General features: G+C 39.2%; 2 long non-coding RNA genes across 2 annotated transcripts; one reads left to right on the top strand and one right to left on the bottom strand.

The window, feature by feature from the left end:
* Nucleotides 1–1,320: 1,320 nt before the first annotated feature.
* LOC125386858 lies at nucleotides 1,321–3,032 on the bottom strand. Its single transcript, XR_007227312.1, has 2 exons — nucleotides 1,852–3,032; nucleotides 1,321–1,601 (listed from the first exon to the last, which is right to left on the bottom strand). It is a non-coding gene; the product is annotated as an uncharacterized LOC125386858 (long non-coding RNA).
* A 126-nt stretch (nucleotides 3,033–3,158) lies between these two features.
* Nucleotides 3,159–4,385, top strand: LOC125386857. Its single transcript, XR_007227311.1, has 4 exons — nucleotides 3,159–3,174; nucleotides 3,766–3,920; nucleotides 4,197–4,239; nucleotides 4,322–4,385. It is a non-coding gene; the product is annotated as an uncharacterized LOC125386857 (long non-coding RNA).
* Nucleotides 4,386–25,542: the final 21,157 nt, after the last annotated feature.

Here is a 25,542-nt window from a genome sequence, read left to right as displayed (position 1 = left end):
CGCAAATTGCGACCATTTCCTCGATTTTGAAGAAAACTGTGCGTTATTTCGATATTGATGGGGATATTTCGACTTTTAAACGCAATATCCATTGCATTTTACACGCCGAATGCTATGCACGCCAGTTTCGTTGTCGAAAGGAACAGACGTGTGCGAGAAATGCGACCATTTACGCGATTTTGAAGAAAACTGTGCGTTATTTCGCTATTGTTGGAGATATTTCGACGTTTAAACGCTATTTGCATTGCATTTTACACCCCGAACGCTACGCACGCCAGTTTCGTCGTCGAAAGGAACAGACGTGTGCGCAAAATGCGACCATTTCCACGATTTTGAAGATAACTGTGCGTTATTTCGCTATTGTTGGAGACATTTCGTCGTTTGAAGGCTATTTCCATTGCATTTAACACGCCGAATGATATGTAAACCGTTTTTTAGCGTCGAAAGGAACAGAAGTGTGCAAAAAATGCAACCATTTACGCGATTTTGAAGAAAACTGTGCGTTATTTTGCTATTGATGGAGATATTTCTCCGTTCAAACGCTATTTCCATTGCATTTTACACGCCGAACGCTACGCACGCCAGTTTCTTCGTCGAAAGGAGCTGACGTGTGCGCAAAATGCGACCATTTCCTCGATCTTGAAGAAAACTGTGCGTTATTTCGCTATTGTTCGAGATATTTCGGCGTTTGAGCGCTGATTCCATTGCATTTTATACGCTGAATGCTTCGTACATTTTTTAGCGTCGAAACAAGCCCAACTGTGCGAAAAATGCGAAGAATTTACTCGATTTTGACAAAAACTGCGCGTTATATCGGTTCTGTCTTAGATATTTCGACGTTTAATCGCTATTTCCATTGCATTTTACACGCCGAACGCTACGCACGCCGTTTGTAGCTTCGAAACAAGCGCAGCTGTGCGAAAAATGCGACCATTTACTCGATTTTGAAGAAAACTAAGCGTTATTTCGCGTTTGTTGGAGATATTTCGCCGTTTAATCGCTATTTCCATTGCATTTAACACGCCGAATGCTACGCAAACCGTTTTTAGCGTCGGATCATGCCCAATCGTGCGCAAAATGCAGCCTCACAATCGATTTTGTCCAAAACTGTGCGTTATATCGATCCTATTGGAGATATTTCGATGTTTAAACACTCTTTCCATTGCATTTCACGCGAGGAATGCTACGCACGCCATGTTTAGCGTCGAAACAAGCCCAATTGTGCGCAAAATGCGACCATTTACTCGATCTTGAAGAATACTGACCGTTGTTACGTTCTGTTATGTTCGATCTGATTGTGCTATGCCTTCCGTGTTAGTCTAGACTAAATCCAGATAAATTTTTTTTTTTTTTTTTTTTGTTGTGTTATCTTAAGTTTAATCGGAAGGGGAAAATTGAAATGGTATGATTGTTTATGAAATATTAATTGAGATGTCCGATTAATATGGTAGTTGCTGCCACCAGAAACAATCTAAGGACTATTTCAAAGAATTTCCTTTTATTATTATTATTTCTTAAAGTTGGAAGTGTTAGTGTATGATGGGTATTGTTTGTCTATCGTGTCTTTTGGATTCCCAGTCTGGAAGTGCCTCTATAAGCACCTTCGTGGCTGTAGGAAAGCAAATCTTGTACCTTGTCTGTTGTGTCTGTTGAATTCCCAGACTGGAAGTGCCTCTGTAAGCACTTTCTTGCCTGTAGGAAAACAAACCTTGTACCCTTATCTGTTGTGTCTTTTGAATTCCCAGACTGGAAGTGCCTCTATAAGCACCTTCGTGGCTGTAGGAAATCAAATCCTGTACCTTGTCTGTTGTGTCTTTTGAATTCCCAGACTGGAAGTGCCACTGTAAGCACTTTCTTGCCTGTAGGAAAACAAACCTTGTACCCTGTCTGTCGTGTCTTTTGAACTAGGTGAGAGTCTATTATCTACTAACTGGTGTTTAATGGGTGACGTTGACTTACGTTTGATGCAACTGGCAAACGAATTCCACCTTTCGGCTAACCTGCTATGCGCAGAAATACTGGCACGGGAGAGGATTAAAGTTATTAGGGATAGACAATTGGCAACGTATTTATTTCGTCTAACAGAGTTATGTTGATTTAACTATATTTTAATTTATTCGTTGTTAGTTGATTGAAGGTATTACAATATCAGCAATAATTATCGTCGGATGCAAATGTAGATATACTATACAGCTATGTACAATAAATAAATATTCTAGCTTCTAACTGAATAAATTTTACAAATGTTTGGTAGGATGATATTTATTCGTACCAATAAGATTAATAACAAACGCTATGGTGTGATGTGGGCGATGGCGAACGAGATCGAAAGGAATGCGCCTCGCAGTGTTCGGAAATTGGTGAATTTGAGGGCGAAAAACTAGGTGGTGAACCTTCGCGATTCGACTCTAATTCTTCTCGATGCCTCCTCTCTTCCTTTTTTTATTTCTGCAGCAATTAATCGTTTGTACCAACGTTCGGCTCGCTTTTTGTTGAGGTGACTTTTATCTTTTCTATTCTTTTTTTGATTTCGTCATGGAATTATAATTCGTTCTTGGCAACAAGTAAAGTCGTAAATGAGTAAATGATTATTTTATTTGGTGACTGAGTTCACTGTAGACAATCAGTGTGGCCTCGTAGGCCTCACCCAAGGATGAGCAATCTGCTAACGGTGGGAAGAGGAAAACGAAAACCTTAGATGTTTTCTGTGACGAAAACACCGTAATCACTGGTTGATACAGCGAACAATTGTAAACAAAATAGATCGAAAGCTGATTGAGTTTATTCCAAACTATTCGTTAAATGTTGAGCAAGAACGTTTATCTCAATTTTGTAATTATATTCTCTGTAAACAATCCGTGTGGCTTCGTAGGCCTCGCCCAAGGATGAGCAATCTGCTAACGGTGGGAAGAGGAAAACGAAAACCATAGATGTTTCCAATGATTAAAAACACCGTGATCATTGGTCGATACAGAGAATAATTGTCGTCAATTCAAAATGTTCGAATGAAATTTAATGTGAGTTATTTACTCGATACTTCTATCTGTCAACTATAGCTGCCGACGGATACTTTCGTTTAAAGACAACTTTGTTCAATTAAAAGTTAGAAAAGAAAGGAAGAGGGTGTACAATTTCGAATCTCCTACCTTGTTTGATTTGTGGAGTCGATCAGGTGTGAGTATGGTTTGGCGATGAATCGGTTTTAACAATTAAATTTTGTTTCGCGATTAGTTACTCGATGTTTCGGATTTTCGAACTTAATTAACAATTTTATTAAACGGAATTACAATATGTACTAGATTGTTTCTTTGACGCAGACGGATCGACTTGCGAATGAACAAAAGAACAAATGAATCACCGAATCTCAAGTTAATACCGAACCTTAAGTGCAATACTCTTACAATACTATTTAAGTTAAACTCACTGTTTCCAACTAAGACTGACTTCTGACTGCTCTGAATTAAAACTGAACTCTAACTACTTTCAACACTACTTTCAATTATATTCTGAACTTGGTAAAACCAGCTCTGACCTCAATTAAAACTGCACTGCAACAACTACTCTATTGAGTACTGAATCTCTATTTATATTCTTCCTAATTGTCGCGTGACCGATTATTTCTTTTGTAATTGTACCATTACTACGTGACAATTTATGAATTTCGTAACTACCTATTTCCGCTGGGGTTCTTGTTTTCTTGATTATCTCACCCTTTGCTTGGTGTTAATGACATACAAGGTGCTTGAAAGAATGTACGTGTTACAGGTGGTCGTATTTTGCTGATGCTGCGTCTGCGTTCTTTCCATGACCTTCGTTACTGATACCAGTGGAATATGCCGGTCGCGTGGCTGCTTGGCCTTGCTGAGGTTGCATTTTGTGTGTCCGGTGATCGCCCTGCTGATGTCGGTGAATCGTACGAGGTGCTTGCCGAGTCTTTGCACGTGTTGTATGCTCTATTTCTTATGATCCTCAAGGTTATTGTGAGTTCAAGGACAAGTTTTAATACGTCATTCTATAAGAGGTGATGCGTGGTGGTAGTTTCTATTTGTTGATTTGCTTGCCGAGTTTTAGGATAGTTTTCCTTTTTATAAAATGTTTGTTCGTAGCAATAAGTAATTTTGATATTGCTTGATGTTTTTATGATCTGTAGTGTTAATTTTGTTTGCTGTATTCTCATATTTCTTTTATGAATGCAGGTTATATTGAATCATGGATACTGACATGTCTGGAGCTGTAGAGGTATGTATTAATTTGATTTGTGTTGATTTCATCATATTTCATATTGTTGTCCTTTATCTTGAATTTGTGTATTTTATTTTAGTGTAAGAAAAAGAAAAGGAATAGAGGGAAGCGCAGGCCGTTCGTACCTCCTGTGGTCGAAGTGGTACATACAAATCCCTGCGCCAAGGTCCGTTCTCCGGAGGAAATTCCTGATGGAGTGTTGAAGCCTATCTATTTCTATTTTATTTTCCATCTTACCCTCGTATATTAATTATATCTATATATATGAATAATTAACTATGTTTATTAAATTTTATCAAAGAATTTCCATTTTCATTGCACTGTGTGTTTGTTTCGAGGTATACAAGTTGACACCTGCGTTGTTAGTGTATTGCGGTTATCTATGTTTTCGTTCCGGCACGTGCGGAGCGTGGGACGTGACAAACAATATCGAAATGACGCACAGTTTTCTTCAAAATCGCGTAAATGGTCGCATTTCTCGCACACGTCTGTTCCTTTCGACGACGAAACTGGCGTGCGTAGCGTTCGGCGTGTAAAATGCAATGGAAATAGCGTTTGAACGGCGAAATATCTACAACAATAGCGAAATAACGCACAGTTTTCTTCAAAATCGCGTAAATGGACGCATCTTTCGCACAGCTGGGCTTGTTTCGACGCTACAAACGGCGTGCGTAGCGTTCGGCGTGTAAAATGCAATGGATATAGCGTTTAAACGTCGAAATATCTCCAACAATATCGAAATAACGCACAGTTTTCTTCAAAATCGAGGAAATGGTCGCATTTTTCGCACACGTCTGTTCCTTTCGACGACGAAACTGGCGTGCATAGCATTCGGCGTGTAAAATGCCATGAAAATAGCGTTTGAACGGCGAAATATCTCCAACAATATCGAAATAACGCACAGTTTTCTTCAAAATCGAGGAAATGGTCGCATTTTTCGCACACGTCTGTTCCTTTCGACGACGAAACTGGCGTGCATAGCATTCAGCGTGTAAAATGCCATGAAAATAGCGCTTGAACGGCGAAATATCTCCAACAATAGCGAAATAACACACAGTTTTCTTCAAAATCGAGGAAATGGTCGCATTTTGCGCACACGTCTGCTCCTTTCGACGACGAAACTGGTGTGCATAGCATTCGGCGTGTAAAATGCAATGGATATAGCGTTTAAACATCGAAATATCTCCAACAATATCGGAGTAACGCACAGTTTTCTTCAAAATCGAGGAAATGGTCGCATTTTGCGCACACGTCTGCTCCTTTCGACGCTGAAACTAGCGTGCGTAGCGTTCGGCGTGTAAAATGCAATGGAAATAGTGTTTGAACGCCGAAATATCTTCAACAATAGCGAAATAACGCACAGTTTTCTTCAAAATCGCGTAAATGGTCGCATTTTTCGCACACGTCTGTTCCTTTCGACGACGAAACTGGCGTGCATAGCATTCGGCGTGTAAAATGCCATGGAAATAGCGTTTGAACGGCGAAATATCTCCAACAATGGCGAAATAACGCACAGTTTTCTTCAAAATCGAGGAAATGATCACATTTTTCTCACAGTTTTGCTTGTTTCGACGCCAAAACTGCGTGCGTAGCGTTCGGCGTGTAAAATGCAATGGATATAGCGTTTAAACGTCGAAATATCTCCAACAATATCGAAATAACGCACAGTTTTCTTCAAAATCGAGGAAATGGTCGCATTTTGCGCACACGTCTGTTCCTTTCGACGACGAAACTGGCGTGCGTAGCGTTCGGCGTGTAAAATGCAATGGAAATAGCGTTTGAACGGCGAAATATCTCCAACAATAGCGAAATAACGCACAGTTTTCTTCAAAATCGCGTAAATGGTCGCATCTTTCGCACAGCTGGGCTTGTTTCGACGCTACAAACGGCGTGCGTAGCGTTCGGCGTTTAAAATGCAATGGAAATTGCGTTTAAACGTCGAAATATCTCCAACAATAGCGAAATAACGCACAGTTTTCTTCAAAATCGCGTAAATGGTCGCATTTCTCGCACAGTTTGGCTTGTTTCGACGCTAAAAACGGTTTGCATAGCATTCGGCGTGATAAATGCAATGAAAATAGCGTTTGAATGGCGAAATATCTCCAACAATATCGAAATAACGCACAGTTTTCTTCAAAATGGAGGAAATGGTGGCATTTTGCGCACACGTCTACTCCTTCCGACGATGAAACTGGCGTGCGTAGCGTTCGGGGTGTAAAATGCAATGGAAATAGCGTTTGAACGGCGAAATATCTCCAACAATATCGAAATAACGCACAGTTTTCTGCAAAATCGATGAAATGGTCGCAATTCTCGCACACGTCTGTTCCTTTCGACAACAAAACTGGCGTGCATAGCATTCGGCGTGTTAAATGCAATGGAAATAGCGTTTAAACGGCGAAATATCTCCAACAATAGCGAAATAACGCACAGTTTTCTTAAAAATCGCGTAAATGGTCGCATTTCTCGCACACGTCTGCTCCTTTCGACAACGAAACTGGCGTGCATAGCATTCGGCGTGTAAAATGCAATGGATATTGCGTTTAAAAGTCGAAATATCCCCATCAATATCGAAATAACGCTCAGTTTTCTTCAAAATCGAGGAAATGGTCGCATTTTGCGCACACGTCTGCTCCTTTCGACGACGAAACTGGCGTGCATAGCATTCGGCGTGTAAAATGCCATGAAAATAGCGTTTGAACGGCGAAATATCTCCAACAATATCGAAATAACGCACAGTTTTCTTCAAAATCGCGTAAATGGTCGCATTTCTCGCACAGCTGGGCTTGTTTCGACGCTACAAACGGCGTGTGTAGCGTTCGGCGTTTAAAATGCAATGGAAATTGCGTTTAAACGTCGAAATACCTCCAACAATAGCGAAATAACGCACAGTTTTCTTCAAAATCGCGTAAATGGTCGCATTTCTCGCACACGTCTGTTCCTTTCGACAACGAAACTGGCGTGCATAGCATTCGGCGTGTAAAATGCAATGGATATAGCGTTTAAACATCGAAATATCTCCAACAATATCGGAGTAACGCACAGTTTTCTTCAAAATCGAGGAAATGGTCGCATTTTTCGCACACGTCTGTTCCTTTCGACGACGAAACTGGCGTGCATAGCATTCGGCGTGTAAAATGCCATGAAAATAGCGTTTGAACGGCGAAATATCTCCAACAATAGCGAAATAACGCACAGTTTTCATCAAAATCGCGTAAATGGTCGCATCTTTCGCACAGCTGGGCTTGTTTCGACGCTACAAACGGTGTGCGTAGCGTTCGGCGTTTAAAATGCAATGGAAATTGCGTTTAAACGTCGAAATATCTCCAACAATAGCGAAATAACGCACAGTTTTCTTCAAAATCGAGGAAATGCGCTCACGTTTGCTCCTTTCGACGATGAAACTGGCGTGCGTAGCATTCGGCGTGTAAAATGCAATGGAAATAGCGTTTGAACGGCGAAATATCTCCAACAATAGCGAAATAACGCACAGTTTTCTTCAAAATCGCGGAAATGGTCGCATTTCTCGCACACGTCTGTTACTTTCGAGGACGAAACTGTCGTTCATAGCATTCGGCGTGTAAAATGCAATGGATATAGCGTTTAAACGTCGAAATATCTCCAACAATATCGAAATAACGCACAGTTCTCTTCAAAATCGAGGAAGTGGTCGCATTTTCCGCACACGTCTGCTCCTTTCGACGATGAAACTGGCGTGCGTAGCGTTCGGGGTGTAAAATGCAATGGAAATAGCGTTTGAACGGCGAAATATCTCCAACAATAGCGAAATAACGCACAGTTTTCTTCAAAATCGCGTAAATGGTCGCATTTCTCGCACACGTCTGCTCCTTTCGACGATGAAACTGGCGTGCGTAGCGTTCGGCGTGTAAAATGCAATGGATATAGCGTTTAAACGTCAAAATATCTCCAACAATATCGAAATAACGCACAGTTTTCTTCAAAATCGAGGAAATGGTCGCATTTTGCGCTCACGTCTGCTCCTTTCGACGATGAAACTGGCGTGCGTAGCGTTCGGGGTGTAAAATGCAATGGAAATAGCGTTTGAACGGCGAAATATCTCCAACAATAGCGAAATAACGCACAGTTTTCTTCAAAATCGCGTAAATGGTCGCATTTCTCGCACACGTCTGCTCCTTTCGACGATGAAACTGGCGTGCGTAGCGTTCGGCGTGTAAAATGCAATGGATATAGCGTTTAAACGTCGAAATATCTCCAACAATATCGAAATAACGCACAGTTTTCTTCAAAATCGAGGAAATGGTCGCATTTTGCGCACACGTCTGCTCCTTTCGACGACGAAACTGGCGTGCGTAGCATTCGGCGTGTAAAATGCCATGAAAATAGCGTTTGAACGGCGAAATATCTCCAACAATAGCGAAATAACGCACAGTTTTCTTCAAAATCGAGGAAATGGTCGCATTTTGCGCACACGTCTGTTCCTTTCGACGATGAAACTGGCGTGCGTAGCGTTCGGCGTGTAAAATGCCATGAAAATAGCGTTTGAACGGCGAAATATCTCCAACATGTTACGTTCTGTTATGTTCGATTTGATTGTGCTATGCCTTCCGTGTTAGTCTAGACTAAATCCAGATAAAATTTTTTTTTTGTTGTTGTGTTATCTTAAGTTTAATCGGAAGGGGAAAATTGAAATGATATGATCGTTTATGAAATATTAATCGAGATGTCCGATTAATATGGTAGTTGCTGCCACCAGAAATAGTCTAAGGACTATTTCAAAGAATTTCCTTTTATTATTATTATTTCTTAAAGTTGGGAGGGTTAGTGTATGATGGGTATTGTTTGTCTATCGTGTCTTTTGAATTCCCAGTCTGGAAGTGCCTCTATAAGCACTTTCTTGCCTGTAGGAAAACAAACCTTGTACCCTGTCTGTCGTGTCTTTTGAACTAGGTGAGAGTCTATTATCTACTAACTGGTGTTTAATGGGTGACGTTGACTTACGTTTGATGCAACTGGCAAACGAATTCCACCTTTCGGCTAACCTGCTATGCGCAGAAATACTGGCACGGGAGAGGATTAAAGTTATTAGGGATAGACAATTGGCAACGTATTTATTTCGTCTAACAGAGTTATGTTGATTTAACTATATTTTAATTTATTCGTTGTTAGTTGATTGAAGGTATTACAATATCAGCAATAATTATCGTCGGATGCAAATGTAGATATACTATACAGCTATGTACAATAAATAAATATTCTAGCTTCTAACTGAATAAATTTTACAAATGTTTGGTAGGATGATATTTATTCGTACCAATAAGATTAATAACAAACGCTATGGTGTGATGTGGGCGATGGCGAACGAGATCGAAAGGAATGCGCCTCGCAGTGTTCGGAAATTGGTGAATTTGAGGGCGAAAAACTAGGTGGTGAACCTTCGCGATTCGACTCTAATTCTTCTCGATGCCTCCTCTCTTCCTTTTTTTATTTCTGCAGCAATTAATCGTTTGTACCAACGTTCGGCTCGCTTTTTGTTGAGGTGACTTTTATCTTTTCTATTCTTTCTTGATTTCGTCATGGAATTATAATTCGTTCTTGGCAACAAGTAAAGTCGTAAATGAGTAAATGACTATTTTATTTGGTGACTGAGTTCACTGTAGACAATCAGTGTGGCTTCGTAGGCCTCACCCAAGGATGAGCAATCTGCTACCGGTTGGAAGAGGAAAACGAAAACCTTAGATGTTTTCTGTGACGAAAACACCGTAATCACTCGTTGATACAGCGAACAATTGTAAACAAAATAGATCGAAAGCTGATTGAGTTTATTCCAAACTATTCGTTAAATGTTGAGCAAGAACGTTTATCTCAATTTTGTAATTATATTCTCTGTAAACAATCCGTGTGGCTTCGTAGGCCTCGCCCAAGGATGAGCAATCTGCTAACGGTGGGAAGAGGAAAACGAAAACCATAGATGTTTCCAATAATTGAAAACACCGTGATCACTGGTCGATACAGAGAATAATTGTCGTGAATTCAAGATGTTCGAATGAAATTTTAAGTGAGTTATTTACTTGATACTTCTATCTGTCAACTATAGCTGCCGACGGATACTTTCGTTTGAAGACAACTTTGTTCAATTAAAAGTAAAAAAAAAGAAAGGAAGAAGGTGTACAATTTCGAATCTCCTATCTTGTTTGATTTGTGGAGTCGATCAGGTGTGAGTATGGTTTGGCGATGAATCGGCTTTAACAATTAAATTTTGTTTCGCGATTAGTTACTCGATGTTTCGGATTTTCGAACTTAATTAACAATTTTATTAAACGGAATTACAATATGTACTAGATTGTTTCTTTGACGCAGACGGATCGACTTGCGAATGAACAAAAGAACAAATGAATCACCGAATCTCAAGTTAATACTGAACCTTAAGTGCAATACTCTTACAATACTCTTTAAGTTAAACTCACTGTTTCCAATTAAGACTGACCTCTGACTGCTCTCAATTAAAACTGAACTCTAACTACTTTCAACACTACTTTCAATTAAATTCTGAACTTGGAAAAACCAGCTCTGACCTCAATTAAAACTGCACTCCAACAACTACTCTATTGAGTACTGAATCTCTATTTATATTCTTCCTAATTGTCACGTGACCGATTATTTCTTTTGTAATTGTACCATTACTACGTGACAATTTATGAATATCGTAACTACCTATTTCCGCTGGGGTTCTTGTTTTCTTGATTATCTCACCCTTTGCTGAAATTTCGTCTTCTTGATCATCTCACGTTTTGCTTGGTGTTAATGATATACAAGGTGCTTGAAAGAATGTACATGTTGCAGGTTGTCGTATTTTGCTGATTATGCGTCTGCGTTCTTTCCATGGCCTTCGTTACTGATACCAGTGGAATGTGCCGGTCGCGTGGCTGCTTGCCCTTGTTGAGGTTGCATTTTGTGTATCATTTGCATTGTTTTGGTTATGTTTCGCTTGGTCTATGTATGATTTAGTAATGTATTACACACATGTACATGTATATCTTCAGGATGTAATTTTCTAATAGGACAGACAATTTAATAAATTTTATGTTTATTATTAGAATATCGATCTCATATATGTATATGTCGGAGATGAAAGAACGCCGGAGCTCCTCCTTGGATTCGCGGGAATACCGCAACTCTGTAACTTGGATTAAACAAATGCCGCTCCGATTGTTCGAGATTTATGATCATGAGCTTGGGCTCGAGGCGACAATCAGTCGCCGAACGTAGCCGCGGTCAAAGGGATGAACGTTTTATCTAACAAAGGCACAGAGTAACTCTATTCCTCTCCTTAAAAGAAATAGTCGTAGCGACACGTGGCAGTAAATACTTCAATAGTTTCTATCCCGCGGCCCGCCACACGCAGATTTTGTCCTCCGGGTAAGATGATCGCCGGGTGTCGGCATGCCTTTGTGGCGTATGTTTAGCTAACGTGAGGACCCGCTATAGATCTTAAGATTTAGTCAAGCGAAGTCCGTCAAATAGACTTTGTTGCAACTACGGGAAGATAGGAGAAACCTATCCTCCACGAGCGTTGCCCCCCGTCAACAACCCCCCCTCAAGGGCGGCCAGCATCTCTTTCAAAACGCCGATATGGAGATCGACCAATTAGCAATAGCGCTAATTTCCCTCACCTTTGGAACGAAAGCCTTCTTTGACGAATCCGAGGATCTCATATCCTTAGACCCACCTCATATAGTTTTCCTCGACGACATCGTCGAGACGGAGAGTCATTCCTTCGTGTGGACTCATTGACGAGTGACAGTACTATCTTACAACCAGTGAATACCTCACGTCTAGTTAACAAAGAGTTAGACTTGAACTGTGCGATAACATACGTTTATCATCCCGTGACCGCGGATTCGTTCGAACCTAAGGTCATTATCACTAGTGCTACGAGTGCTTGATCTTGTTAATAAGCCTGTGCTAATAAACTCTCCGTTGTATCACAACAATGGCTAATTCTAATGAAAATCCATTAAACGCCTATCTCCTTAATCCTGACTCTAATCCGACATATATATGTATTTATATAGATTTATATATATATATGTGTGTGTGTGTGTATGAGTGTGTCAATAAATATAATGGACATGCACGAAAATTATATGCTTTGTTATGAATGTTGATCGTTTTACATAGGTATTCATTTTTGTGTCTATATTATTGTTATTGCGTTGTATATATATTATATATGTATGTATATATATAGGGAAAGAGTTTTAGTATGTTAATGGTTGTTTACAATTGTACGTATGCATGTGTTATGTATAAATGCATATGTATGTGTATGTGTATGTGTATGTGTATGTGTATGTATATGTATAGGTATATGCATTTATTGCGTGAGTCGTCGATGCCAATATTTTGTCGATCGGTATTCATCATTTCTTCTAAATCCATTCGCTGCGGGTAGTTAAGGGTTTAATAATTTTATTTAATGTCCTGATCCGTGGTTTGTTTCTCATAGTTAGTTCCCATCAATTTACATTATTCTTGCGTTACGTTGTATTGATCATTATTTTATTCCTTCTTCGTTATGATCTTCCCCTTTTCTATTATTATTTATTAAATATTCATTCTTTCATTGAAAATATGATTTATTTTGTAACGCATAAAGATACTATATGCACTTGTTGGTTATTTAAAATGGCCGCCTGTAAATGTCTCTAGTATGTGACGACATTACATTAATGCGAAATTATTTGTGACTTTATTTTAATAATTGATGTATAATTGCAATAGGAATAATATTATTTTGCATTTATTTAATGTACATAATTATTGCGTGTATTCGGTGCGCATGCGTAAACGCTTTCCTATGTTCATGGCAATCCAAGATGGCCGCTCGTGAATGTCTCTAGTCGATGTGCACGTGTAAGAGCTATGCTATGTTCATGGCGGTCCAAGATGGCCGTTCGTGAGTGTCTCCGGTGAAAGTATAGCGACGCGTCCTTAGTTAGCTTAATACTGAAATAATTGTTCGTTCGTCGCTTAGTTTCCTCTATTTTAGCGCAGTTAGAATTTTTTTTTTTTTTTGTGACGATGTTGTTGTTTGTGTAATCATTATAACATTTATATACTGTGTGTTGTTTTAATCTAATAACATGTGGCTTTGTCGTTGTTTCACATCTGTATAATGTAATTCTAGAACTAATCTATATATTGTTAATTAGCATCTTTATTGTTTACAGGTTCTACAATTCTAATCCTTCACCACCGAGTACTTTATTTGGAACAATTATATAAAGCGTGTTGGTTATTTTCTGGTTCTTCGCTACATTTCCAACACTTATCATGATTATTTTTACTTATCCTAGAATTGTAAGTATATATATAGATATATATAAAGCACTATAAAATATCTGTATAATAGATTAGCGTTGGATTATTTGTTATGATGTCATAAATTTCCCTTTGTTTTTCAGTTTCCTGTTGCCGTCTTGACTGCTTCGGCAATGTCTGGTTCAGTATTTTATAAGTATTCGCCTAACTTTGTTATAATGTCATAAATTTCCCTTTGTTTTCAGTTTCCTGTTGCCGTCTTGATTGCTTCGACAATGCCTGGTTCAGTATTCTATAAGCATTCGCCTAACTTTGGTAGTGGGCTTCTTGTAACTGCGTCAGCTTTAATGTGTATCTTCCGATGTGAGTAACAAGCTTCTTATTATTGTCACTTTTATTCCAAGATGATTTATAACATTCTTTCCCTTTTTTTTTTTTTAGGTTATGATTGGTTACCTTGGTGTTTATTACCTTCGGTATCTTCATATCATCATATATTATGGTTTATGAAAATGGATCCGTAGCAAATCCTCGTGGAACTCTTGCTTGTATACTTTATTCTATGATAACTTGTTGCATATGGACTTTGTTAACTTATAAGGTACCCTTTTGTTTGCTAAGACTATTCCGCTAGTTTAATTGAGATATTGTGAAGCTTTAACACTATTATTTTCTTCCATATATACATATATTGAAGCAGTTGAGGTTAGTTTATTCATTCGTTGACAGTTGTATACTATGTTCTATGGAGTGGGTCCACAACTTGTTTTGTTTCTTTTTATGATGAATAATTGTTCACGAGGTATCTTTCCACTTTTACTGTTTTGTAATTATTTACTGGATTACTCATTTTGGAATCGTTCTGGTGGTCTATTTCGATGATGTGCCAGTTTTAATTTATTCAAGTGTACTGTTCGAGGGAGTCCTTTTACTTCAATCTTGACGTTTTGATTTTGCAAAATTTCTAACACTTTATATGGTCCAGTATATTGATCAGAGAATTTTCCTTTACTAGGTTCTTTTAGTAGATATACCAAATCTCCTGTTTTAAAATTTTGAGGGTTGATTCGTCGGTCGTAATATTCCTTTGATCTTAATTTAGATTTTATCAAGTTTTCCCTTGCCATTTGCTGCACGGTGTTGATTTTATTGAACAAGTCTGTGAGATATTCTGCGTATGTTGGTTCTATGTTTTCTTCGATTATCACTTCACCAGTAGGTTCTCTGGCCAAGTGTCCAAAAACCAATTCATGTGGTGAAAATTTCGTTCCTTCGTGTACAGAGGTATTGTAGGAAAACATGGCTAGTTCCACCCATTCGTCCCAATTTCTGGAATTTTCAATATATAACTTCAGGTATTCTGTCAATACATGGTGAGATCTTTCGATTGAGCCGTTACTTTGTGGGTGATATGCCGACGTGGTGTATTGTTTAATGCGGAATCTTTTTGCTACTTTCTTCATTAGCGAAGATGTAAAGTTCGCTCCTTGATCAGTGAGAATAGCTCTCGGCGACACGAATCGACAGATAAATCGTTTGACGAAAGCGTCCGCTATCTCGGCTGAAGAGATTCCTACCATGGGGATCCCGATTGAGTACTTTGTCAATAGATCTTGGATAGTTAGTATATACTCGTTTCGCTTTTGAGTTTTTGGCAACGGCCCAACGATATCCATACTGATTTTATCGAACGCTTTACCTGTTGTGTCCGTAAGTATCATTGGTTGCTTCGTTTTTATCCTTGTGAGTTTCTTCAATTGGCACTCCTTGCATGTCTTTACATAATCTTGAATTTCCTTTTTCATATTTTCCCAATAATAGTGTTGTCGTATTCTCAAATAAGTTTTAGTTATTCCTTTGTGTCCTGCTACAGATGATTCGTGTTTTTCTCGTATTATATTGCTTCGTGTTTCTACTGGTGGGGTAGTTACTTCTCCGGTACAAATGGTAATAGTTATTGTTTTTTCTATGAAAACCTCCTTTAATTTCCTGATTATGTGCCGCCAGGGTATCTCTTCTAAATTCCCTTTGCTAATGCTGAAGGAAGTTAGTTGTTTTTCGTTAACTACGTCCAACAATGATTTTAATGAATTTAATAAATTTTCTGGTGTTATTGAAATATTTCGATTTTCCTTTATTGGTAGGGATACGATGTATTTCCCGGAGTCATGATTCAACCTTGCTTTTTCCAACATTAAACTTTCATAACGAGGCAATCGCCCTGCTTCCTTCATCTCTAAGGCTCCTTTATCTATCGGGGTGCCATATATATCTATGAATATTATTTTATGATCATTCACTCTCGTAATCGAGTCTCGAGTTTCCGAAATTTTTAGTTCCGCAAGTATAGTAGGTCTCGTGTCTCTTTCTTGTTGTTGTGTTAGTTCTGGGATTGCAATGGAGGGTTCCTCTTCGCTTGTTGTATCAGTATCCTCCTTTTCTTGGTTGGATATTTCTTCGCCTGTTTTCGCATCGAGTTCAGCTAATGCTTGATCAAAGTATTTTACGGGGGTTTCTTCTATGGTAAAATGTTTCCGGGTAAAAACTTTTCTTCGTTTTGTAGAGTCTTGGGATGGAGACAAGACACGTGGTTTAGCTTCAAATACTAGGCAGGATACTGGATCGGTGAATTTTCTTCTCTCCTCCTGATTGGTAGGCAGATCTCCGGAGGGTTTCTAGACAATGCGTCCGCGTTTGCGTTTGCCCTACCTTCTTTGTATAGAATATCAAATTCGAAGTCCGACAATTTTAATTTCCATTTCCAGATTCTTGAAGTAGGGTCCTTGATAGAATGCATCCACACCAAAGGTTTATGATCGGTTACAATAGTAAATTTTCTTCCGTACAGATACGATCGGAAATGCATTGCGCTGTAGACGATTGCTAAACACTCCTTTTCGATAGTGGAGTAGTTTTGTTCGGCGGAATTTAATAATCGCGAGGCATATGCGATTGGCAAATCCTTTCCAATCGGCCCCTGACTCAGTACGCCGCCTATTGCATATCCTGATGCGTCTGTGGTAAGATTAAAGGGTTTAGAAAAATCTGGATATTGTAGAATGGGTTTTGTCATTAGTGCTGTTTTTAAATTATTGAACGCATTTTCTTGATTTTCTGCCCATTTAAAGGGGGTATCTTTCTTCAATAGTTGCGTCAATGGTTTTGCGACTTTGGAGAAATCGGGTATAAATCTTCTGTAGTATCCTGCTAGTCCTAAAAATTGTTTGATGTTTTTTACCTTTTTGGGTCGTGGAAATTTCGACACGGCTTCGATTTTCTTTGGATCAGGTTTTACGCCATCTTCACTAATTATATGTCCTAAATAATTTACTTCATGTCGTAAGAACTCACACTTATCGGACTGTAATTATCGTAATTTAGCATTCCCTAGTCTTTCCATTAATTTGTTAAATTTACTTTCGTGTTCTTAAAGTAACCTCGAATAAATTACAATGTCATCCAGATAGACGAATAGTTCTATTCCTTGCAGTCCGGATAATACTGAGTTCATCAAGCGTTGAAATGTTACTGGAGCATTTTTTAATCCAAAGGGCATTCTTTTGAATTGAAAGTGTCCGTACGGTGTCGAAAATGCAGTTTTATGGGCATCCTCCTGTGACATACGGATCTGATGGAAACCTGATGCCAAGTCAAACGTAGAAAAGTATTTTGCACTTCCTAATTGATCCAATATTTCTGTGATATTGGGGAGTGGAAAAGCATCGCCGATCGTTTTATCGTTCAGCTTCCTATAATCAATAACTAATCTCCAACGTTTGTTTCCTTGCGAATCGGGTTTTTTCGGTACGATCCATAACGGAGAATTGTATGGGGATATCGATGGTTCCACGATGTCTGTGTCTAATAATTCTTGAATTTGTCGATTTATTTCTTCTCGGTGTACTGGTGGGTAACGATACTGTTTAGTATTAACTGGTATATCATCCGTTGTTATTATTCTATGTTCTAGAATTCCAGTTGCTTCCAGCGTCTCTCCTGGAATATGAAATCTATCTTGATTATTACGAATCAATTTTTCGACGTTTTTCCTTTCCTCTTCGTTCAAGTGTTCAAGTCGTAGTAATTCAATTATTTTGTCAGATCTGCTTTCCTTTGTTTTTAAAATTGTATTACACGCCGTACTAGGAAGCGGGGTGAGGTTTTCAAATTCTTTGATTACCATTGTTGGTGTCGTAAATTCATAAATTCTTGAAGTAGTATTTATTATTCTCAGATAACCTTTTCCTTTATAATTTCTCACAACTGCATTACCAAAATAAATCCCCTTGATCGGCTCGATTCTGGGAATAAATGCCTTTCTTATCTCTGGATTTGCGATATTAATTGAGCATGTTACCGAACTTCGTTTCGGTGCGATTATTCTTTCTTTAGTGTCGAAGGGAATATAAATATTTCCCCATTTGATATGCCTTTCCTCGTAATCCAACCGAGCTTTGCATCCTGCAAAAAATTCGGATCCTAAGATTCCGTCTTGATCGATCAGCAATGAGTCATCAACTACGTGAAAAATGACTGGATGGCCTGCGACCTATATTACTGTCTGCCCTAGGGAGACCAGGCTCGTTGCCGTAATTCCTCGAACTTCAATTTGTTTCTGTTCGTCGATGATAGCTGAATCGAGTAAAGCAGGTTTTTTGATAATATTGATTTCTGATCCAGAGTCTAGTAGTAAACTTGTCTTGGTTTTTAAGTCTGGGGAAACTATTCGTGCAGTTGGGGTTGTTAGAGAATCGTTTTTATTTTCGCGTGGCTGTGAGGTGGTTCCCCCACAGTATTTAATGGTTGTTTCCTTGATTTTACAGTCGACGTTACGTTCGCTTTGTTCCTTATTACGGATTGTGGAATCGATTTCGCGGGGACAGCTGCCCTTGTTCTCTTTATTACCATAGGCGCCGGCCTCCTTGTGGCCGCTTGCACTCTTGGGCGATTCGAAAATTCGTCCCTTCGTGGCTCGCCCCATTTACCCGAAGGACGTGTTCGGTTTCCCGACTGTTCTTGAGCATAGGGTATAATTATTCCAGCATCTACCCGTGCTTTAAATTTATAACAATCCTTTACTAAATGCCCAGGTTTTTTACAATAATTACATGTTATGATATTCTGTTTTGAATAATTCTGTGATGGAGGTACGGACCTTCGATCCTGATGATTGTTTCTGATATTGTTATTAGTAGTCAAGGGTCGTACGTTGTCGCGTTTGTAATTATTCAGAAATGTTGGTCGTTGGAGTCGCGTTCTATCGTTCATTTGTTTCACTTCTTGTGTTGCCTTAACGGCTTGGCGATACACCTCTTCTAAAGTGTGGTATCCTGCTATCTTTACGCGTAAATACACCTCGTTTGGGAGCCCCTTAACGAAAGCTTCCCTCATTTCCCAATTTATTGCATCTTGGATGTCCGGTGATATTGTCACGACCGGCATACTTCAAATCCGATGGACCGATGATGGAGATAGAGATTTGGCGGCCTTGGCGACAATGTATATCGCCGAAGTGCCTAATGAGTCATCTGTATCCTAACGGTCCTTCCACCGAATGTCCTAGAAGTGTGACAACGGTCACGTACGCCTACAGGGTAGTGGGGATATTGAGGGATGACAAACAAAGAAGAAACAGATGTTACCGAAAGTCAAATTGTAAGAGCTTCAGTCTTGGAAAGTCACGGCTGGAGCTCAGGACAAAATCACAGTCAGTGTAAATTCAGAATACAAGAAATAAATTCTCTTGTTTTTTCGTTACCTTAATTTTTTCTTTTCGTTCGAACCCCCTGCTTTTTATTTTACGTGACACCGTCGAGGAAAACTATAATGGGTGGGTCTAAGGACATGAGATCCTCGGATTCGTCAAAGAAAGCTTTCGTTCCAAAGGTGAGGGAAATTAGCGCTGTTGCTAATTGGTCGATCTCCATATCGGCGTTTTGAAAGAGATGCTGGCCGCCCTTGAGGGGTGGTTGTTGACGGGGGGCATCATTCGTGGAAGATAGGTTTCTCCTATCTTCCCGTAGTTGCAACAAAGTCTATTTGAAGGACTTCGCTTGACTAAATCTTAAGATTTATAGCGGGTCCTCACGTTAGCTAAACATACACTGCAAAGGCATGCCGACACCCGGCGATCATCTTACCCGGAGGACAAAATCTGCGTGTGGCGGGCCGCAGGACAGAAACTATTGAAGTATTTACTGCCACGTGCCGCTATGACTATTTCATTTAAGGAGAGGTATAGTGTTACTCTGTGCCTTTGTTAGATAAAACGTTCATCCCTTGACCGCGGCTACGTTCGGCAACTGGTTGTCGCCTCTAGCCCAAGCTCACTATCATAAATCTCGAACAATCGGGGTGACATTTGTTTAATCTAAATTACGACATTACGGTATTCCCGAGAATCCAAGGAGAGGTTCCGGTGTTTTTCCATCTCCGACATATATATGTCGAATTGTCGTTTGGATTTCGAGCGCGAGACGAATCTTCGTTAGCATTTGCCATCATGATGTTCAATAAAGGTTGTATTTACATAAAATTATATTTCTTTACAAAGTTTGATAAATAATTAGTTTATCGGTTAACTAAGATAACAAACAATAAGTAAACAAATGCTTTAAATAATATTCTTGGGTTCTGTAACGAATCCACGGTCAACGGGAAACTTTCTGTACGTTTTAATATATTTTGATAGCACACTGACACGTTCACTCTGGCACAGGGTTTCTCTAAGACTCACTCCAAGACGATGACAGTAAACTCTCCAAGGAGATTGCAAAATAAAAGACAGATACAGTTACATATATCAAATACATATCGATCGGGAATATCAACAAATTCCCAAGCGCCGTAACTAGGCAGTTCCACATAAACCAGCATTGCTCCTGATCAAGACTTGATTGTTTATACAGCGTATCCCTTAACACTGGAACCTCCTTTGTAAAACATTTCGTTCATCCCGTGACCGTGGCTACGTTCAGCGACCAGTTATGTCACCCCGAGCCCAAGTATTGAGAAATCTTCCAAAAGAAAGGCTCGATGTCTCTGCATCTCCGACATATATATAAATAAATAAATATTAAATTTAATAAATTTAAATATTTAATAAAATGAGTATTTTACATTTTAAGAAGATATTTAAGATATTTTTTTTTTAAATATAAATTTATATTTTTAATAATAGAAAATAATGAATGTTTTAATTTAAAATTTTAAAATTTGTAAGTTATTAGTTAAATTTAATTTGTTAATTAAAATTTAAATGAAAATATTTAATATGAATTAAAATTTTGAAAATAAAAAATTTAAATTAATTAAAATTTAATAAGTAAATAAATAAATTTAAAATTAATTATTAAAGTTAAATTTAAAGTTTTAATGTAAATATTATTTAAATTTATGAATCAAAATTTTGAAAATAGTAAATTTAAATTAATTAAAAAATTAATTAATTATAAGTAAATAAATTTGAAATTATACTAATAATTAAAGAAATTAAATTTATAAATTTAAATTTTAATAAAATATTATTAATTTTATGAATTAAAATTTTGAAAATAATAAATTTAAATTAATTAAAAATTAAAAATGTTAATTATTAAATAGAAATTTAATTTTTAATTTAAATTAAAATTTAATATTTTTAAATTTATGAATAAAAATTTTGTAAATAATTTTAAATTAACTAAAAATTAATTAATAAAATAAATAAATTTAAAATTACATTAATTATTAAAGTTAAATTTATTTTATTAATTTAAAATTTAATAAAAATATTTAAGTTTATGAATTAAATTTTGGAAATAATAAATTAAAATTAATTAATAATTAATTAATAAATTTATAAATTTGAAATTATTAATTATTAAATATAAATTTAATTTATTAATTTAAATTTTAATAAAAATATTATTTAAGTTTATGAATTTTAATTTATTAATTTAAATTTAATGGGGGTATTATTAAAATTTATAAATTAAAATTTTATTTATAAAAAAATTAAATTAATATAAATTTAATTTTTAAATTTAAATTTTAATAGAAATATTTTATTTAAGTTAAGAAATTAATATTTAAATTAGATAAATTTAAATTAATTAAAATTTAATAAATTTATGATAGATTTAAAATTGTGTATAATAAATTGTTAAAGATAAATTAATTAATTAATTAATTAAAATTTTTATGTAAATATATTTTTATTTTAAGTGCTTATGAGTTTAAATTTTAATAATAAATTTAAATTAATTAAAATTAATTTAGTAAATAGACTTTGAAATTGTATAATTAAAATTATATAAATTTAATTTATAATTTAAATTTATTTATAAATAAATTTAAATTTTATAAAATATTTTTAAATTAATAAATTTAATTTTTTTGAGGGGGGGAAGATGGAGGAGGATATTTAAAAATTATTAATTATAATTTTTTATAAAATTGGAAGGGATAATAAAGATAATTTTAAATTAAGATAAATAAATTTTATAACATTAGTTATATTTTGAAAAATAAATCGCCAAATATGAGGAAAGAAACCAAACCAAGTTAGATCCAAAATTTAGGGGCCCATTCGTAATAGCAGAGATTTTGGAAGGGGTTAGATATACTTTAAAGACATTAAACGGCAAACAATCGTGTAAATACAGTCATGACAGATTAAGAAAAATGCCGAATAGTTGCGTTCCTGCTGAGTTGAACGTCTGTAGTGATGACAATGGCAGTGACAATGACGATATGACTACACCGATCTCAGAGGATCATTAACACTATGGCTATGACATTTAACACAGTGTTTCCACACTCAAGCCTAGTGTTACCATACACTAGCACACAAGCCTAGTGCGACCACACACTAGCATTCGATATTTCCACACAAGTCTAGTGCGACCACACACTAGCTTTCGATATTTCCACACAAGCCTAGTGCGACCACACACTAGCATTCGATATTCCCACATAAGCCTAGTGTGACCACACACTAGCATTCAGTGTCTCCATACACGCCTATTACATCAATGCACTCGTGTTCAGTGTCTCCATACACTGCACTCGTACTCAGTGTCTCCATACACTGCACTCGCATTCAGTGTCTCCATACACACCTATTACGTCAATGCACCCGCACTCAGTGTCTCCACACACACCCAGTGCGGTAATATGATCCAACAAACTGAGACTCATCCGTGTACGTATCCAAGTACATAGACACGCTGTCAACTATGACGAAAAGCGTTGCTAGAAGACACGACAAGGTCGTCGTGGCCGGAGACTTCAACGCAAAGTCAACCTGTTGGGGAGGATCGACCACAGACAAGAGAGGGAGAGTCTTAATGGAGGCACTAAGCGGCCACCGGGTGTTTCCAGTGAGGCTCAAGGAAAAGTATACCTTCTTCATGAACGGGAAGACGAGCTTCCCCGACATAATAAGCGTATCCAACAAGGTCAGCGAGATACACGCCGGAAGCGCGGTCTTGGACAAATACTCGGCCTCGGACCACCTGTACGTGCTCTACAGGTTTAAGGCGAGGAAGACCCGGATCGTATCGAAGTTCTACAGGTACGTGACCAAGGACATGTCGCCAGAGGAGTTCCTGAGCAGATTCGACGACACACTGAAGAAGGAGGACCTCAACGCGGCTATCGGAGCGGATGGGGCCGAGCCCTTGCAAGAGAGCATCGAAGGTATGTGCGAAGGGATGCTAAGGAAGTTGAACTGTGCGGCGAACCGCAAGTACGCGAACTACTGGTGGAACCCGGTGATCGCGGAACTGAGAGCGCAGGCGCACAAAGCGCTCAGGAAGGTGACGAGAGAAAGGAAGAAGAATGCCGGCAACACCGAGCCCCTCGTCAACGCCTACAAGGAGATCCGAAGGCAGTTAAAAAAGGAGATCGCCCGCAGCAAAAAAACAGCTTGGGCAGAATACTGCAAGATACTGGAGAGCGACCCTTGGGGCAAACCCTCTCGCACGGTCATGAAGAAATGTAAAAGCAAGGGACCAACCAACGACATGCCGATCGACATGGTGAAGGCAGTCCTACAGAGGCTATTCACCTGGGGACACGGACCCCCCCATTATGAGGGCCGCGAAGAGGCAAAGACCGAAGAAGAAGGAGATATTAGCCTCAGCGTCGCCATCGGCGAAGGCGACGTCGTCGATGTCGCCGGAAGAATGAACACCAAGAAGGCTGCAGGAGTCGATGGCGTGCCGGGCGAGATCGCGAAGCTGATAGCGAGTCGCAGGAGCGAGCTCGTGACAAGGGCGTTCAACGGCATCACCGAATCAGGAAGGATCCCAGACTGCTGGAAGACGGCCAGAGTAATACTGCTAAGGAAACCGGGAAAGAATCCCAGTCTCCCTAACGCGTACCGGCCGATAAGCATACTCCCAACCATGAGCAAGATCTGGGAGAAATGCTTCAAGAAGATCATCGAGAGATGCATCGGAATGGACCCGTTCCATCGGAGGCAATATGGCTTCAGAAAGAAGAGGAGTACGGTAGATGCCATCACGCGGGTGATGCAGTTTGCCAACATCTGCAAACAGAAGAAGGTAATATGCGTGATGATCACCCTGGATATTAGCAATGCCTTCAATTCGCTCAGCTGGAAGAGCATATACGAGGAATTTGACAAGAGGAAGCTGCCATGGAAGGTCAAAAGGCTAATCGGCAGTTACCTACCCGGAAGGAGAATCATCGTGAGCAACCAGCACGGCACGGTGGAGCACGAGGTGGCGGCAGGAGTTCCGCAGGGATCCATCCTCGGACCATTCCTGTGGAACTTGGTATACGACCGGTTGCTCGAGAGACTCGACAACATGCCAATGGTCAGAGCAACCGCCTTCGCGGATGATCTGGCCATCACATGTTCCGTCGGAAGGAACGAAGAGGCCTCCGCCAAGGTCAACACGATGCTAAGGATCGCCAACGATTGATGCACGAGTGTCGGGCTCACCCTGGCGAGAGAAAAGACGGAAGTCATGCTCATCACAAGCTTGCGAGTGCCGAGAGTGGTGAAACTCAGGTTGGGCTCCTCGGACATCGAAACGGTCGATCGCATCAGGTATCTCGGAGTCGTCATCGACTCCAGTCGGAGGTTCGGTGCGCATATCGAGATGGTGTGTAATAGAGCCGACAAGTTAATAGGAGCCCTTAGGGGAATTCTACCCAACATCAACGGGCCGCCCAGCTTGGCTCGTAGGCTCTACTACAATGTGTGGGAGTCCATCGTAACTTACGGAGCACCGGTGTGGGCTAGAGCAGCGAATACCGATAAGAACAGGAAAAAGCTGAAACGAGCGCAACGAACGGCCCTGTGCATAACAACGACGGCACACCGTACCGTCTCCCACGCGGCACTTTGCTTGTTGACCGGGAATCTCCCGATTTACATAAAGATAAAGATGCTCGGAGAGACCTACGAGAGGAACAAGATCCATGGGTCCAGGATTGGCACGGATGACGGCTGCAAGCTGAAGGAGGAACTGGAAGCGATTCGCAAGAAGGCCCAAGAGCACTGGCAGAAGGAGTGGAACAACTACAAAAAGGAAAATATCACAAAGAAATTAATACCGAGTGCGCTGCTATTTACCAAAAAGAAGATGGACATCGATCACCACACCATGCAGCTGCTAACCGGGCATGGGAGCTTCGGTGTCTATAGGAAAAGGATTGGCAAGGACAGCGACAGCAACTGTCTCGACTGTGGAGACCCGAACGACGATGCAGAGCACGCCCTCTTCGCGTGCCCGAAGTGGACGGACAGAGGGATCGAGCTGGAGAACGCTCTGGGCGGGAAGATAGACGTGGGCAATCTGATCGCCACGGTGACCGCCAAGGACGAGAGCTGGAATAAATTCAGGCAATTCTGCAAGACCGTCATGTGTCACAGGAGGGTGACAGCGAGGGCCTGGGAAGAGGCAAGGAGGAGAACGAGCGAAACAACAACTACGCGGAGCAATGAGGGCAAGAACATAAAACAACGAAAAACCGCAGAAG

Source organism: Bombus terrestris, chromosome 18 (genome assembly GCF_910591885.1).
Source record: "Bombus terrestris chromosome 18, iyBomTerr1.2, whole genome shotgun sequence".
In the NCBI taxonomy this organism is placed as follows: Eukaryota; Metazoa; Arthropoda; class Insecta; order Hymenoptera; family Apidae; genus Bombus; species Bombus terrestris.
This window is presented reverse-complemented; position numbering and strand designations above follow the sequence as displayed.